The sequence below is a fragment of the Triticum aestivum genome, chromosome 7B (assembly GCF_018294505.1).
Source record: "Triticum aestivum cultivar Chinese Spring chromosome 7B, IWGSC CS RefSeq v2.1, whole genome shotgun sequence".
Lineage (NCBI taxonomy): Eukaryota > Viridiplantae > Streptophyta > Magnoliopsida > Poales > Poaceae > Triticum > Triticum aestivum.
Window position 1 is genome coordinate 646,059,807 of NC_057813.1, and position 5,104 is coordinate 646,064,910.

Consider the following 5,104-nt stretch of genomic DNA (forward strand, 5'->3'; position numbering starts at 1 on the left):
GACGAGTACGACACCATCAACCCCATTCTCTTGAACGCTTCCGCTCGTGATCTACAAGGGTATGTAGATGCACTCCTCTCTCTCTCGTTGCTAGATGACTCCATAGATTGATCTTGGTGATGCGTAGAAAATTTTAAATTTCTGCTACGATCCCCAACAATTAATGATTATGATGGCGAAGAAATTAATGATTATGATGGCGAAGAAAATATTGATCTTGATAAAAAAGAGACTGGTGAGGTATATTTATATAAGCAGGCATCTGGTGATCATCACATGTTTTAAATGATTTGAAGATATATTAACGAATCAATCTTTCTTCTTTTCAGCCCTTCGGATTGAGAAAATCTTCTACAGGAAGAGTGCGAGGCCCGGGAAAAAAGTTGAAGCAGGGCGTAAAGTACAACATCGATGCCGTCAAAACTAATGGCGAACCAATAGCGCCTAAGAACATTGCGAACAAGTTCGTTCGTCAGTGCGGAGTTCTTGTGAAGGGCAAACTCCCAATCTCCCTTCAACAATGGAAAGAGCCATCAAAGCCCCGTCTAGATCTTACTTTTGTCGATGACAGAGCAAAAAAAGCACTTTGGGAAGATCTCATGGAACATTTCACCCTACCAGATCATTTCACAACTGCAGATGTGGAGAAAGTCAAGGACGCTGCTCTTAGAAAGATGGCAATTGCATTCAACAACCACAAGAAAACCGTATGGAGTAACTACGTCAAAGCAGGAAAGAAGACTCCAGAATTCAGGGAAACACTGGAGAACGAAAGAGAACACTGGGACGATTTCGTGAAATTCAAGGAATCAGAATTATCTAAGGAACAGTCCAAAAAAACAAGGCCAATACCGCAAAAAAGAAGCAATTCCATAGGCTGGGGCGAGGTGGCTACGCGGTGGCAATGCCTAAGTGGGATAAGTCTGAACAAGAGATGCTGGCCGCACAGGTCACTCCAGTTACATTGAGCTGGCCCCCCAGGTGCAGAAGTTGGTTCTATGCGAATGGGGGGCATTGGACCCGAACACAGGCGAGGTTTCTAAGAAGGCATGTATTAAAGGAGCCGATGATAAGTTAGTTGAAGCAATAGAAGAAGCTCGAAAGGGGGTGTTCATGCCCAACAAAGAGAACGACGAGCTTACGCGCACCCTGGGATATCCTGAACACCTAGGAAGAAGACGAGGCAAGGGCGTTGTTCCGTGGTATGAGGGCTTTTTTGAGTGGAACGCCGACTACAGAAGTCGTGCGAGAATGAAGATGGAGGAGGAGAAGAAGAAGAAGCTAGAGGATGTTGGGGAACGTAGCAGAAATTCAAAATTTTCTATGCATCACCAAGATCAATCTATGGAGATTCTAGCAACAAGAGAGGGAGAGGATGAGCATCTTCATACCCTTGAAGATCGCTAAGCGGAAGCGTTACAAGAACGTGGTTTAAGGAGTCATCCTCGTAGCGATTCAGATCGCGGTTGATTCCGATCTAAGCACTGAACAATGGAGCCTCCGCATTCAACACACGTACAAACCGGTGACGTCTCCCATGCCTTGATCTAGAAAGGAGAGAAGGAGAGGTTGGGGAAGACAACTCCAGCAGCAGCACGATGGCGTGGTGGTGTTGGAGCAGCGTGGTACTCCGGCAGGGCATCGCCAAGCACCGTAGAACAAGGAGGAGGTGTTATAGGAGGGAGGGGCTGCGCCAGGGAAGGGGTAATGCAGCCCTCCCACCCGCCTCTATTTATAGGGTGAAAGGGAGAGGGGGCCGACCCCTCTAGATCCCATCTAGAGGGGGGCGGCGGCCAGGAGGGGTGGCTTGCCCCCCACGCAAGGTGGAGGCGCCCCCCTCCCCTAGGGTTTCCAACCTAGGCGCCTTGGGCCCTTGGGGAGGGGCGAACCAGCCCACTAGGGGCTGGTTCCCTCCCATATTGATCCCATTATGTCCCCCGGGGCAGGTGGCCCCACCCGGTGGACCTCTGGACACCTTTCGGTGGTCCCGGTACAATACCGATAACCCCCAAAACCATTCCGGTGACTGAAACTGGACTTCCCATATATAAATCTTCACCTCTGGACCATTTCGGAACTCCTCGTGACATCCGGGATCTCATCCGGGACTCCTAATAACCTTCGATAACAACGTACAAACTTTCCCTATAACCCTAGCGTCATCGAACCTTAAGTGTGCAGACCCTACGGGTTCGGGAATCATGCAGACATGACCGAGACAGCTCTCTGGCCAATAACCAATAGCGGGATCTGGATACCCATGTTGGCTCTGACACGTTTCACAATGATCTCATCGGATGAACCACGATGTCGAGGATTCAAGCAACCCCGTATACAATTCCCTTTGTCAATTGGTACGTTACTTGCCCGAGATTCGATCGTTGGTATCCCAATACCTCGTTCAATCTCGTTACCGGCAAGTCACTTTACTCATTCCGTAATGCATGATCCCATGACTAACTACTTAGTCACATTGAGCTCATTATGATGATGCATTACCGAGTGGGCCCAGAGATACCTCTCCATCATACGGAGTGACAAATCCCAGTCTCGATTCGTGCCAACCCAACAGACACTTTTGAAGATACCTGTAGTGCACCTTTATAGCCACCCAGTTATGTTGTGACGTTTGGTACACCCAAAGCATTCCTACAGTATCCGGGAGTTTCACAATCTCATGGTCTAAGGAAATAATACTTGACATTAGAAAAGCTCTTAACAAACGAACTATACGATCTTGTGCTATGCTTAGGATTGGGTCTTGTCCATCACATCATTCTCCTAATGATGTGATCCCGTTATCAATGACATCCTATGTCCATGGTCAGGAAACCATAACCATCTATTTATCAACGAGCTAGTAAACTAGAGGCTCACTAGGGACATGTTGTGGTCTATGTATTCACACATGTATTACGGTTTCCATTTAATACAATTATAGCATGAACAATAGACAATTATCATCAACAAGGAAATATAATAATAACCATTTTATCATTGCCTCTAGGGAATATTTCCAATAGTCTCCCACTTGCACTAGATTCAATAATCTAGTTCACATCACTATGTGATTGTAATGAATCCAACACACATGGTTTTTGATCATATCTTGCTTGTGAGAGAGGTTATTAGTCAACGGGTTTGAACCTTTCAGAACCGTGTGTGCTTTACAAATATCTATGTCATCTTGTAGATGTAGCTACCAGGCGTTACTTGGAGCTATTCCAAATAACTGCTCTACTATATGAATCCGGTTTACTACTCAGAGTTATCCAGATTAATATCAAAGTTTGCATCAACGTAACCCTTTACGACGAACTCTTTTACCACCTCCACAATCAAGAAAATTCCTTAGTCCACTAGTTACTAAGGTTAAGTTTGACCGCTGTCATGTGATCCATTCCTGGATCACTCTTGTACCCCTTGACTGACTCATGGCAAGGCACACTTATGGTGCGGTACTCAGCATAGCATATTGTAGAGCCTACGTCTAAAGCATAGGGGACGACCTTCGTCCTTTCTCTCTCTTCTGCCGTGGTCAAGTCTTGAGTCTTACTCAATACTCACACCTTATAACACAGCCAAGAACTCCTTCTTTGCTGATCTATTTTGAACTCCTTCAAAATCTTGTCACGGTATGTATTCATTTGAAAGTACTATTAAGCATTTTTTTATCTATCCTTATAGATCTTGATGCTCAATGTTCAAGTAGCTTAATCCAGGTTTTCCATTGAAAAACACTTTTCAAATGACCCTATATGCTTTCCAGAAATTCTACAGCATTTCTGATCAACAATATGTTAACAACATATACTTATCAGAAATTCTATAGTGCTCCCACTCACTTCTTTGGAAATACAAGTTTCTCATAAACTTTATATAAACCCAAAATCTTTGATCATCTCATCAAAGCGTATATTCCATCTCCGAGATGCTTACTCCAGTCCTTAGAAGGATTGCTGGAGCTTTGCATACTTGTTAGCATCTTTCAGGATTGACAAAACCTTCTGGTTGTATCACATACAACCTTTCCTCAAGAAAATCGTCGAGGAAACAATGTTTTGACATCCTATCTGCAAGACTTCATAAATAATGCAGTAACTGCTAATATAATTCCAATAGACTCTTGGCATCGCTACGAGTGAGAAAGTCTCATCATAGTCAACTCCTTGAACTTATCAGAATACATCTTAGCGACAAGTCGAGGTTTCTTAATGGTGACACTTACCATCATTGTCCGTCTTCCTTTTAAAATCCATCTGTACTCAACAGCCTTACGACCATCGAGTAGTTCTTCCAAAGTCTATACTTTGTTTTCATACATGGATCCTCTCTTGGATTTTATGGCCTCGAGCCATTCATCGGAATCCAGGCCCACCATCGCTTCTCCATAGCTCATAGGTTCATTGTTGTCTAACAACATCACCTCCAAGATAGGATTACGTACCACTCTGAAGTAGTACGTATCCTTGTCGACCTATGAGTTTTGGTAGTGACTTGATCCAAAATTTCATGATCAATATCATCAACTTCCTCTTCAATTGGTGTAGGCGCCACAGGAACAACTTCTTGTGCCCTGCTACACACTAGTTGAAGTGACGTTCAATAACCTCATCAAGTCTCCACCATCCTCCCACTCAATTCTTTCGAGAGAAACTTTTCCTCGAGAAAGGACCCGATTCTAGAAACAATCCCTTTTGCTTCCGGATCTGAGACAGGAGGTATACCCAACTGTTTTTGGGTGTCCTATGAAGATGCATTTATCCGCTATGGGTTCGAGCTTATCAGCCAGAAACTTTTTCACATAAGCGTCGCAGCCCCAAACTTTTAAGAAATGACAGCTTAGGTTTCTCTAAACCATAGTTTGTACGGTGTCGTCTCAATGGAATTGCATGGTGCCCTATTTTAAAGTGAATGCGGTTGTCTCTAATGCCTAACCTATAAATGATAGTGCTAATTCAATAAGAGACATCATTGTATGCACCATATCCAATAGGGTGCAGTTATGATGTTCGGACACACCATCACACTATGGTGTTCTAGGCGGTATTAGTTGTGAAACAATTTCCACAATGTATTAATTGTGTACCAAACTCGCAACTCA